General features: G+C 49.7%; 2 pseudogenes; one reads left to right on the top strand and one right to left on the bottom strand.

Annotated features, from left to right (window-relative positions):
- LOC129146210 (class I histocompatibility antigen, Gogo-OKO alpha chain-like) overlaps positions 1-3,669 on the top strand; it is a 43,874-nt pseudogene extending 40,205 nt beyond the window's left edge.
- Positions 3,670-6,743: 3,074 nt separating this feature from the next.
- LOC119250744 (cystatin-B-like) lies at positions 6,744-11,185 on the bottom strand (annotated as a pseudogene).
- Positions 11,186-13,450: the final 2,265 nt, after the last annotated feature.

Raw genomic sequence — 13,450 nt, 5'->3', positions numbered from 1 at the left:
TCAACCAGGCAACGACAGTGTCCAGGGCTCTGATGTGTCTCTCAGCCCCTAAGGATCTTTTACAATGAACCAGATGAGGCTCCTGTTGTGCACACCCTAGGCAGCAGGGCGATGATGTCACTGTTGTTCTTAACTGTGATATTGAGCATTTGTTCATATTTTTACTTTTCTATGACTACAGTTGCTGTTTGTATGGAAGTTTTGTACATTTTTATAGAGGAAGTGCTATCTATTTATTTATTACACTATTTTGTCCTTATTAATATTAGGTTATTTCTTTCTGATCATTGAGTTTTAGGCATTATGTGTAGATACAGTCCTTTATCAGATTCGTGACTTGCAAATGTTTCCCCCCCACACTGTGACCTGAACTCCTTTACTGATGGGAAAACAAACACTATTGCCCAGACAGGAGCATGGAGATTAAAAAAACATAGACACACACACACATATATATGCGTGTGTGTGTGTGTATATGTGTGTGTGTGTATTTTTTTTTTTTAGAAGAGAAAAGATAAATTGCTAACTGGTTTTGAGCAGATACTGGCTCACTGGGGTGTTGGGGGTGGAGGGGAATGACTTATGCGTATCCTTGAGTGTTATTTAAATGTCCTTGTTTGAGCATTAAATATGCTTTCTAAAGTAAATTACACTTCATTCCTCAAGTTATAAAACTCTTCACACATCATGACCAAATCATGTGTTAAGACCAGACTGACATGTGGGTTACAAGTGATGAACCCGCACATCATAGTTACAAAGTCATGGTTTCCCTTTGGGTTCACTCTGGTGTTGTCAGTTCTCAGGGTGTTGAACAAATGTATTATTATGTGTAGATACAGTCCTTTATCAGATTCGTGATTTGGAAATGTTTCCCCCCACACTGTGACCTGAACTCCTTTACTGATGGGAAAACAAACACTATTGCCCAGACAATACCTGTGTCCATCATGAGAATATCATGCAGAATATTTTCACTGCCCCTAATGTCTTCTGTGCTCCAAGGAAGCAAAAGCAAAAAGAAAAATGGAATCACATCAGACTAAAAAGCTTCTATGTAGTGAAGGAAACTATCGTTAAAATGAAAAGACAATATCAAATCGGAGAAACTATTTGCACATCATCAATCCAACAAGAAGTTAATATCCAAAATCTACAAAGAATTCCAAAACAAGAAAAAAACTCAAAGCAGGGCAGAGGAGCTAAATAGGTACTTTTCTAAAGAAGACAGACATGTGGCCAATAGGATAAATGTTTGTCATCATGTGCTGTCAGGAAAATGCCAATTAAGACCACAAGGAGTTACCACCTCACACTGTGAGAATGACCCACTGAAGGGTGTGGAGGAAAAGGAACTCTGGCACATGGTGGGTGGGAATTATGTCTGATCCTGTTAGCAGGCTGAATGAGGGGTTCCCTGTACCCTCAAAACTACACAGTCTACATGGGGTCTGCCATCAGCTGCATAAAGACAAAACATAATCTAAAGTGTAAGACCTTCAATAGAAAAGAACTTTAATACAATTAGTATAAAATAGAGAATCAGTGTGCAATAGAGAGAGAGAGAAGAGAAAGAATATAGTTAGAATAGTTCCCAAGTGAAGCATCCAAAGTTACCTGTCCCCTCATGGGTAAGTGCCCAGCCAAACAGGCTTGCCCAAAGCAGGCCCACTGAGGCCCGAAGGCCTGCCACAAGGCTAAAGCACCTACTGGTAGAGACCCATGGGACAGGGCAGGAGGGGCCAGGCAAGTCTGGAAGGACAAGAGCAAAATAAAAATCCACATCAAGATAACAGCTGCCATTGTCAGCTTCCCCATGGGCCTCCCACCCACATCTTTGTCTCTTTCATGTGTCTCTTTCCATGTCCTCAATTCCCTGGCACAAGTCCACGTCTGAGGAACAAGCCTGGCTTCTTCTTCACATGTCTCTCTCTCCATGAGCCTCCTCCAGTCTTCTTTCTGCATCTCACTCCACATCTTTCTCCTCTTCCTTAGCTTCTCATCCCTGCTCAGCCCCACCTTTCCTTGGGTGGGGCGGTAACCTGGAACCTTTCTTTTCTATGGATAGCACATAGGTCCTGCCACTATAGGAGAAAAAAAAAGAAGGATCCTCAAAATGGTCAAGCATCCCATTCCTTGGTATTCATCCAAAGAAGGTAAAAACACTAATTCTGAGGAATATGCGCCTCCTCTGGTCACTGCAGCACTGTCCACCATAACCAAGCTATGGAGACAATGTAAGTGCCGAACGGCAGATGAGGGGATAAAGAACACAAGCTATATGCACAATGGAATACTATTTGGCTGTGAAAAAGATGAAATATTGAATTTGCAACAACATGGATAGATATGGATGGGATTATGCTAAGTGAAATAAGTTTGAAGGAGAAAGTTAAATACTGGATGATTTCATTCATATTTGGAATGTAAGGAAACAGAGCAGGGACAGACTAAACCAAAACATAAACTAAATCAAAACATACTCTATATACATGACTGCAGAGTTGAAGCTATGGGCTGGGGTAAGAGTAGGAAACAAAGTAGGAAGAGGGCCAATGGACTATGGTGAAGACTATGCGTGCCCTTAGGGTGGGTGTGATGTGGTAACAAACATCTGAAGAGGCTTGACCCTTGTCTCTGAACACATACAGTGTGTAAACCAATGCTAATCTCAACTGAATAATACAATGAGGGGAAAAATAAAAAAAGTAAATTATCTCCTCTCTCAGTCACTGACCTCTGGACTTTGCCTTCGCCTCCTCACTGTCATGCAGGCTGAGGGGCTGTTTTCCCACAAGGTCAGAGGCAGGAGGTGCAGGGATTTCTGGGGCTGCTCAAACCCCGCTGAGTAGAGACACTGCAGAGAGGGCGGCTCTGAGGGGAAGAGAGACAGAGGGTCAGAGTAATCCCAGTGCTGAGTTGAGGATCTGGTTCCCAAGAAGAGGGGAGTGCATGTGTGCATGTGTGTGTGTGTGTGTGTGTGTGTGTGTAACAGGAATGAAGGATACACAACATAAGATGATGGGAAGTCAATTAACATCAAGCCCCGGAATAAATTAATTCAAATCACATACAGAGTAAAGAGTGTACCTCAATAAATACAGTTCCATGGAGAAGCAGCTTCTGAGTAGGACTGAAAAAGCATTGGACCTGAAGAAGAGGAGGAGGTTTAGAAATATCTCATGGTTGGCTTGAGGTGTAAAGAGCTGGGCAATACCCCTCCCCCCACCCTGGCCCCTGCTGGATGTGGTGGCATCTTCACCCCTGACAGCTCCCTCCCCCAAACCTAAACATTCATCTCCTTTGGAGACACCTGTATATGTACATATATGTATATGTGTAATCCCAGCTTCTTCTTAATCTCCCACCTGTCTGGGGCATTTAGGTGGTTCCCATAGCTTGGCTACTGTAAATAGTTCTGCAGTGGTGACGGGAGAGCAGGGTCCCTTCACAGGAGAGTATTTATCCTCTGTGAGGAGATCCTCAGAGTGGAATTGCTGGGTCCAAAGGCAGAACCACATTTACTCCTTTAAGAAACCTCAATACTGTTTCCATAAGGGCTGGCTCAGTCTATATCCAAAAACAATGCAGGACTATCCCCTTTTTTTCCATATCCTTGCCAGCACTTGAGTTTCTGGTCTTTTGGACATGGGCCATTCTCACAGTGTGAATTGATTTAAACCAGGGGATCATAAAGGCACAAACTGTGGGCAAAAAGAAATCCTGTAACACTCAGGCCAACACAAGGCTGTCTCACACTGTGAAAGAAAATAATCATGAAGAAATTCAGGTGAATGACCTGAGTGTTAACATTATCAATGGTCCACTGCATTCTCAAGATGTCCCTGAAAGCATCCCCATCACCTAGTGCCAGCCTCTCTGCCTCAACCCCCACCCCCACTGCAGTCCTCCAGGGTCTCACCTTTAGGGGCTGAGATACACTTCTTAGCACTGGGACTATGGCTGTCTGGGGGAGAACACAACAAAGCTTGGTCAGAGATGAGACCACGGGAGGAACTGATGAGTGTAACTTCCCCATGGGCTCCAACTACACTGTCCCCAGGGGCTCAGGGATCCAACCCCTGATCCACTCTTACCTGCAGCCTGAGTGTAGTTTCCTCCTTGTCCTCCTGTGGGAAGAAGCATCATGTGAGACCAGGAAGGAGTCAGGTCAGAAGCATCATGTGAGACCAGGAAGGAGTCAGGTCAGAAGCTTAAAAGAATCTTCTAATCCTGTACCACAGGGAAGTTTCCAGAACTGTGAGTAAAGTCCCAGGTCAGGACTGGGAAAAATGAAGAAAGGAGGTGAGGGGGGACTGGACCAAATGCCCTCTGGGCAACACCCGTGTGTGTGGATGGTACTTCCCATTAACCAGGCAGGGCAAGTTCTCCCTGGGATGTGAAAGCTCTCAGTGGACAAGATCCCCCACTCCCTTCCCTACCTGAGCACTTCTTCTATACCCTCACACATAAAGCTACCTTTAGTGTAATCAGCACACCTACAAAGAAAACTGAGCTGGAAATGAGGACCATGGCAAGGATGGAGAACTGAGAACTCCTGGAAAGGAGCAGAGACACACATGCCCTGTGCAGTATGAGGGGCTGCTGGAGCCCCAAGTCCTGAGAAGGGGTAAGGAGGGGGATGTGGGCACACGGCTGACTCAGGGGCATCAGAAGCCCTTCTAGAAACCTTCAGAGGGTCAGATTGAGGCCTCAGGTTCAGGGTCTGACATTCCCTTCCCTTCCAGTGCCACCTCCACAGCTGCCCACTTCTGGAAGTTTCCATTCCCCCCTCCCTGGTCTGGAGTTCACCAGCTCTGTGTGCTGGGTCAGGTCCTCCCCATCTCGCTGCCAGGTCAGCGTGATGTCCGCAGGGTAGAAGCTCAGGGCCCAACACCTCAGGGTGACCTCATGCTCAGAGATGGGGTGATGGGTCATGTATGGTGATTGGGGGGCCTGAGTAGGAAGAATCAGAAATTTCATGCTTTGTGTTTCCTCCATGGACACTGAAGCAGCCTCATGTGACCATCCTCCAGTGGACAGAACAGTATGCTTGGAGGGAGGAAGCACAAACCCCAGAAACCAGCCTGGTCTGGGAGTCCGGGAGAGCAGGTGAGAGCCCAGGGTGGGATGCAGGTCTCTGAGCATTTTGCTGCTGACTTGGGTGGAGGGTGATGACACAGACAGGCAGGAGGGAGATCTCCAAAAATGCTCTCTCACCAAAAAACAAGATCTCGAGAGAGAAACTCGTTGCTCCTAAGATGGCTGCTGGTGAAAAGGGTCCTGTGCAGGGTGATTTCAGGGGTGGTCTCCCCTCTTTCTCAGGAGAAATTGGATTCCTGAACTGTCCTTCAGAAAAAGTAGGAGCCTCTGGGCCAGTCTCCATCCCAGAGCTGGAAAACGTGGCCGACAGCTCCCTCTCTGGCCAGAAGGGGGCGCTTTCTCACCATGATTCCATTTCCCTGCGGGGTGCGCGCCTCAGGGAGATCAAAGCCCCGCAGCCCCTTTTCAGCCCCGCCCTTCAGTCACCCCGTGGTCTCCCGCCCGCACCCGATCTCCCGCCCTGAATAATCCTGAACTTAAATAAAACCTAAAGGGTGAAAGTCCCGCGGGCTCTTCCCTGGTCAAGGGGCCTGGCAGGGGCCACGGCCTCGGGGGTCACGGGGCCCCGAGACTCGGGGCGGGGGGTGGGGCGGGAGCGGTGACCCGCCCCGGCCCGCGCTGCTCCCCGGCCCGGCTCTGGCTGCGGCGGCCGCGCGGGGCCTCCAGGAGCGCTTGGAGCCTCCGCGCCGAGTGTCTGCGGAGCCGCGTCTCCTCGCCCGACCCTCCCGCCCCGCCCGCCCGCCCAGGGGCCCGCGGCTCCGCGCTCTGGCCCGGGGAGTCGCTGTCGAACCCCGAACTGCGGGTCGTCCACGTAGCCCCGCGATGCACCGGGGCTCCCCGAGGCCGGGCGGGACATCACCATTTCTAACACCCTCAGAGAGGGGGAGCCTGGGGGCGGGGAGGGGTGAAAGCCGGGCGGACCCTCCTCCCGGGGCAGGTCCTGAGTCCCGGGGAGATGGGGCAGGGGAGAAAGTGTCCAGGAGGGAGGGAGCTCCAGAGACTGAACATGGGCAGCGGGTCCAGAAGGGGCAAGACTCAGGGGACAAAAGGAGGAGGCAGGTGGGGGGACAGAAAGGGACCAGGACTGAGGGGCGCCACGGGGGTGACAGAGGGGCCTAAGGCAGCAGCTTCCTCTGCAGAAGCCTTTTCCCTCCACCCTGCACTCACCAGCCCAGGTGTCTGTCTGGGCCAGAGCCCTGGAGAGAAGCAGCAGGAGGAGGTTGGGGGCCCCATGACCAGCACTCATTTTCAGGACAATGTCTGCTAATTAACCAAATCAAATAGCCACAGATTTTGTCATTCATTCCTTCATGTGAAGATGGTATTGCCTACAAAAAAGAAAAATAGTCCAATTCATCTCATGCAAATATTTTTCTTGGCACATAACAGCTGGGAACGCAGCAGGAGTGTTGTGTGTGCACTTGCGTGTCATCGCATCAGGTGCTGTAAAATGTGGATTTGAGGATGACAGAATAATGAAGATGACTTTTTTTTTAGAGAGTTAAGAAACTATTGTATTCTGGGGATCGCTGATGGGGAGGGAAGCCCAAAAGGAACTGTGAGCAGGATGGCCTTCCCCCAGCAGGTCTGCGCAGCTGGCAGGGCATGGAAAGGCGGCTGGGGAGCGGCCTCAGTTGGGGCTAGAAGCAGGAGAGCTCCTCCTGCCGGGTCCTGCTGGTCTGAGAGCTGGACAGGGACGGGGCTTGTTTTCGTGGGGGAGGCTCTGAAAGACTCGAAGGCGCATGAAGTCTTCCTCGCCCAATTGCACCTTGATGAAGAAGGTCCTCCCGGGGCGAACAGCTGGCTCTTGAACTCCACAGCCTTGAACCTGGGGAATGTCTGGTTCTCCTTCTCTTCCAGCTGGGCCTTCCCCTGGTCAGCGATGGCCTGGGTCTCGGCGCGGGGCTGCGGGGCAGCGGGCGCGGACAGGAGGCGGTTCCTGCGCTGAGGGGCTGGGGCCCAAGATAATTTTTAATACTTCAACCAAGACACTTTGAAATGGAACTGGCTTGGAGATGTGTTTCTGAGGTAAGTAGTTGTGAAGAAAAACTGCAGTTAGTAATGTAAGCTCCATTTTCAGTAATTTTTACCTCAGCAGATGGCAAAATAGTGAAAAAGCCAATGGTGTCTAAGTGACGTTTAGAAAATAGTTTTGACCTCGTGGCTCCTGTGACAGGCTCTGGGTGACTTCAAGGATTCCACAACCACACTTTGAGAAATGCTTTTCTCAGTGAACCAGGGAGCATCTCCCAAGTGTTCTCTGCCTTTGCCTCCTCTTCACTTCCCAGCATCCCTCTCCCTGGCTGGCTCCTGCCTCCCCAAGCTGCCTCCCCTGCAGATACAATGGCAGCAGAGAGAGGACCCTGGAGACATGGAGCTTGCACTGTCGTGAGAGATGGACACTGAGTAAAGGTGACAAAGACACGTGTAAACCCGACCTGAGCCACGTGCTGGAAGGAGTGTGTTTGTTGTGAAAGCAGAGAAGCAGGAGACCTCACACTATTATCAATAGTATCAGAGATGTAAAAAAAATATTAAAAACAGGGCCTCCCTCGTAGCATAAGGTTTAAGTCTGAGTGCTAACACTTCTTAGATCTGAGTTTGATCCCCGGCCAGGAAGCAACCCACAGAGGGCAGCAGACCTCTCCTGTCTCACCCACCCATCCCCTCAGCAGTGGATTTCAGTAGATTGGCCAGTTCTGCTCCCTCCTCTGTGTCTGGTGAATCCTCTCACCCTCTGCACCTCTGGCCTATACCCCAGTTCTTATATGCATAAATAAATAAAAAATGAATCTTAAAAACAAACAAAGAAATAAATTACATGCAGCATCAAGTACAAGATCCATCTCAGACCCAGCAAACAGCAGAGGCTGGGGACCCAGTGGTGGTGTAGGTGAAACAACACACAATGGGGGATTCAGTCAGCTGGAGTCAGGCTTTGTTGTCAAATGAGTTTGATGTAAACTAGAGAGGGTCTGTCTGCCATCCAGAGCTGCCAGGCCAGGAAGTCTGGGCTGGTCTGCAGCCCCAGCCAGTAGTCAGGCACCACCTAAGAGACTCAAGGGATAGCTTTTAAGTTTGGCTTAATCTAGCCCTTTGTTTAATTACTCTATATCCATACCTAAGTGACATATTTGTCTTTCTCCTTTGGGCTTATTTCCATTTGCTCTATCCATGTTGCCCCAGATGGCGTTAGTTCATGTTTCTTGATGATTAGTATTCTATTACCTATGTACCACCCCTTCCACAGCTTGGCTACTGTAAATAGTGCTGCAGTGATCAGGGGGGTGCAGTTTTCCTGTGAAGTAGTGTAACATCCTCTGCGGGTGTGCTGGCGCCTGCCGCCCTAAAGGGAGCCGGAGTCTCTGAGAGCACCTGCTTACTCTGCACAGGAGGTTCCAGGAGGTTAGAAGTTCTGCAAACAGAACTTCTTCCCCAAATGAACTCCTGTTCCCTGAGGACATGCTGACTTGTGGCATGATCCCTACTAACTAGAAAAACTTGTTCCTGCAGTAACTTATTCATTTGTATAAGCATAAACACAATTGCAAACTATTTCCTTATCCCTTTGTTCATATCTTTAATAAGAGCTTGGGTTGGGAAAGTGAGAGGCAGAGCCGCCCTAGAGGTCTCTCCCCAGCCTCCCCCTGCTGCTAATTCATTTAGACTTTGAGTCTTCCTTCATAGCTGAGAACTTCTCATGGGCTGTTGAGGCAGGGTAGATACGTTGGAATGGGCCTGCTGGGTCCTATGGCAGGTGCTCAGTTAATTTTCTAAGAAACCTGGTCACCATTTTCCAGCAGGGCTGAACCAGTCTACATTCCCCAAAATAGTGCAGGACTGTTCCCTTGTCTCCATGTCCTGCCAGCTCTTGTTATGTCTGGTCCTTTTGATATGGGCCCTTCTCACAGGTGTGAAGTGGTTTCTCATTGTGTTTTAAATCAGGGGATCTTGAATCAAGAAGATGGGGTACACTTCACTCCAGTGAGAAAGCCCACATGAAAAATGAAAAAAACAGAAACAACAAATGCTGGTGAGGATGTGGAGAAAAAGGAACTCTCCTATATTGCTGGTGGGAATGCAAACTTGTCCAAACATTATTCAGAGCTGTGTGGAAGACCCTCAAATTACTAAAAATGGATCTACCTAATGATCCAGCAATTCCATTCCTAAGAATCTACCCAAAGGACACAAAAACACTAATTCAAAAGGAAAACGGCACCCCTATGTTTATTGTAGCACTATTTATAATAGGTAAGATATGAAAACAACCCAAATGCCCAAAAATAGATGACTGGATGGAGAAGATGTGATACATATACACAAGGAAAACTATTCAGCAATCATTAAGATCATCCTCAATCCACAGTCTAAAATATCTGCTGTGCTGACCTGGAAGTACAAATGGAGCTCTTCTGCATTCCCAAGCACTGTGTCCTGGCAATGGGGTGGTCCCCAGGAAAGGGGGTTTCTGGTTTCTTGCCCCACCCAAGAGAGGTTGGAGCTGAGCTGGGAGAGGAAGAAGCTGCAGAAGGGATGGAGGAAGGAAGGAAGCAAGATGGAGCTAAAAGGAAACCTGGAGGAGACACGTGGAACTGACAGACATGTGGACAAATTGCTCTTGCCTTTTGGTCGTGGACTGGGTGACACAGATGTGGGTGACAGACCCGTGGGGAGGTGACAATGGTGGTTCTTGTCTTGATTTTGCTCTTTTCCTCCCAGACTTGTCTGGTTGTTTCTGATCCTTTCCTGTGGGTTCCCACTGAAAGGTGCTTTGGACTTGGGGCAGGCTTCTGGGCCTTGCTCTGGGCCAGTTCCATTTGGGTGGACTTTGTGTGCGTAAGATTATCCTCAAATCCACATTCTAAAATATCTGGTATGCAGGGAGAAGGGCACCCCAGACCCCACAAACCTGCCTGCTCTAAATAGGTTCTGCCATCGGCTGCATCAACACAAAACATATGAGATTTTAATGGAAAGGAACTTTTATTTTTATATTTTTTTTTTTATTTTTTTATTTATGCAAGAACCAGGGTACAGTCCATATGCACAGGAGGGTGAGAGGATTCACCAGAGACAGAGCGGGGAACAGAACAGGCAGAATGACGAAATACACTGCTGAAGGGAGTAGTAGGCGAGACTGGAGAGGTCTGCTCACCATGTGGGTTGTTCCGAGGCCGGTGGGGATCGAACTGGCACTGCAGAGGCTGCAGACAGCTTCACAGCACTGCGCTCAACCACCTGTGCTACCAGGGAGGCCCTGGAAAGGAACTTTAATACAATTAGTAAACAATACATTGTCGCGAGCGTGATAGATAAGCTTCAGTCAGAAGTTGGCTCTCAAAGAGAAATTTTTTCCTATATTAGTCACACACACTTATGTTCATACAGGCAAGCCAACCCCAAGTTCCCAAAGTACATTAGACTGAAGACAGTCGCCGCGAAGTGTGTTAGCCGGGCCTTCCACCAAGGTGGAAGTCCTTAGGCCGTGGAAGTCTCTAGGCTCGAGGGCACGCAGTGCGGATGGTCGTGCAGGGTGTTGAGCTGATAGACCCCTTGGGCTGCTGTCAGGGAGCAGGCCACCGGGGTCACGGGGAGCAGAGCCTGAAAGTGCAAGTTTCCTGGTGTGCCAAACCTGGGAGCGAGCTAGCAGCAGGAGCGAGGAGAGGTTTCAGCTGGAGAGCGAGTCTGAGTCCAAAGGGAGGCAGCAAGCTGGACTCTGGAAGAGTAGCCTCCAGTGAGTCTGTTGCTCCGAGCCAGTTGTTAGGACTGCTCTGAGTCTGCTTCAGGGAGCTGCTCCTTTTATACCTTCTTACCAGGTTTAGGCTCAGGCACTGTCTGCTTTATCAGTCTTTACCACTCCATATGTGGCCTCAGCTACTTTCACTCACAGTGCTTGCAGGCACCTTAACATTGTCAATTTTACTTGTAAGTTTTATATGTTCGTTACACCAACTAACGGGGGCACAGAGTCAGCATCCCACGAACCTGATCTGGCCGTCGAGGGGCACAGGCCCACAATCGTGGCATCCCATGATTCCGTCCTGGCCTTCGGTACGGGACAAACAAACGAGAGGGTCATCTCCACTACTCCTTTGTTGCCTAGGATTCGGGCACCTAGTCTGGACGGGCGTCCCCAAAGCCAGGGTCTAGGTGTAAGTGGAGTCGGCTGACATGGACCCACCATGGTTTACGGAACAGCCGACTGAGGGAGAGGGTTAGGTGAGGAGCTGAATACCCAGAGGTGAGGGCCTCCCAGGAAGGCGGGTCAGGCAGGTGACTTACCCCAAGGGTCAAGGCCGGTGGTGGATGTGAGGGTCTGCAATGGAGAGGAGAGTCCCAGGGACGGGAAGGAGGCCCTGGCACCAGGGGACACAGCCTTCCCGGGTTTCAGGCACCAAGATGAAACGTTCGGTGTGGTAAAGGAAAGAGCCAGGCCAAACTTCCTCAAAGGAAGGGAAAATTTATTGCACCCCAGGCGAAATTCACGGACCCAAGGTGGGGACCCCTGTGTGGAGTCGCACACGTTGCCAGGGGAAGGCAGGCTTTACAGGGTGAGGAGAGAGCAGGTGGGAGCCTGGGTTTGCAAGGGTGGGAAACGATTCTAGGGCGGGGAGGGGTTCATTGTCTGAATTTTCTAGGCAGGCTCCTGCGTTCCTGCCCAAGGTGGGCTTCCTGGTGGGCTTTTGCATTCTGGCTTCTTGCATGGACCTTTCAGGTTCCATTCTAAACTCACTCAATCCGAATTTGCCAGCGAGGGGGGAGGAGGGAGGAAGGACCGGGGCTCTGAGCTCCTGCCTTTGTAAACTACTTTCTGGCAGATTCTGCTGCCCAGCCACATGGAGAACCTCTGTACTAAACAGATGACTCGTAAGCACCCGTCAAATTTGAAAGGTCTGGCGGGAACCAGAGTTACTAGGATGAAAAGGCATCTGGAAGGAAGCCCACTTAGGGCCGAGAATGAGGACCTGCTGATACCATCAGAAAACAACTGTTCCTCGTTACCTGCAAGCCCGGCTTCCCTCTCCCCATCCTATAAACTCCTGCCTTCCCCTGACAATAGGCGCGGCTTCACCGGCCCCCACCTTGGGTCCGTGAAGTTTGTCCAGGAACGCAATAAAGCCCCCTTTAAACTTATTCTGTCATCCTCATCTTTCCCTCCTCGTCTTCCCCTGACGAACCTTTCAAAATTAGAACATCCCACTGGAAATTAAACTTTGAAGTCAGAGACCATGTCCTACTGTGTAGCAGCACATGGGATTTTGCCTGATACCTTATATATGTTCCATAAACGCTTGCTGAGGTACGAATGGAACAGCCTAGCATTCTCTAGCTTTGCGCCTATTAAAAATGGTGATATTAAGTGCTCACTAAGCACTCCTTTTGGCTGCTCACTGTGCTGTTTTGTATGCATGATGTTGTTGAGCTTGCACACTAACCCCATAGGACACTGAAGAAGTTGGAAATGTGGAGAGGTTGGCACAAGATCACCTAGATAATGATTGCACCCTGGCTCAACCAACACTGATGCCAAAGCCTGTACTTGTTGGTAGAGATGTGATATTCTGATTTACAAACCCTTTAGCACACTGCTAGCCAGAGCCACCTTATCCAGAGAGAGCAGCAGTAATAATAACTATGATTCTATTGAGCCCTGGGAGCTCTGATTTGCTATGTGTGTGGTGTGAATCCTCATAGTGCAGGTGGACATTATCCCCGTTTCGTCAGGTAGGAAACTAAGGCTCAGAACAGGCCAGGTAACTTATGTGGATCATACCCTCCATCTGTCCCCACTTCTCTCCTTTCAGACATGGTTGCAGTTCTAGGGGAGACCAGTGGACTCCATGCATTAAAGCTCTCAGAGACCAGATTAGGAGGGATCCAGAGGGTACCCAGATGCTAAAGTAGGTGCTAGCCCTGCCTGGGGCTTGGGGGCATTCTCTGGGGATCCTGTTCTCTCTGGAGTCATATTGTATCAGACTGTTTCCTCTGGGGAGCTCATCCTGATACTTTGGTCATGGTGCTGCACAGGCTGGGCACTGCCCAACTCCACTGGTGCCATTCAGGTAGACAGAGTGACAACCCCTGGGTAGTGCCATGTGGTGGCCTCCGCAGAGCTCTGTGCCTTCACTGAGCTACTATAACATGTACTAGCTGTACCCCCCACCCCCATGGCAGTGCCTCTGACTACCCTGCCCACATGCCCTGCAAGCAGGAGCCATGTCCTTGGCTCGCGCTCTTCTGCTCAGTTCCTGCCGCCAGCCTGCCAGTAACAGGCATCCCATTAGGGCTTGCAGCTCTCTTGATGTTCCATCACCTCTCGTGGTCTTGCTCTAGCTGGACCTTT

Source organism: Talpa occidentalis, unplaced genomic scaffold (assembly GCF_014898055.3).
Source record: "Talpa occidentalis isolate TD23 unplaced genomic scaffold, MPIMG_talOcc4v2.1 talOcc4.18, whole genome shotgun sequence".
NCBI classification, from domain to species: Eukaryota; Metazoa; Chordata; class Mammalia; order Eulipotyphla; family Talpidae; genus Talpa; species Talpa occidentalis.
This window is presented reverse-complemented; position numbering and strand designations above follow the sequence as displayed.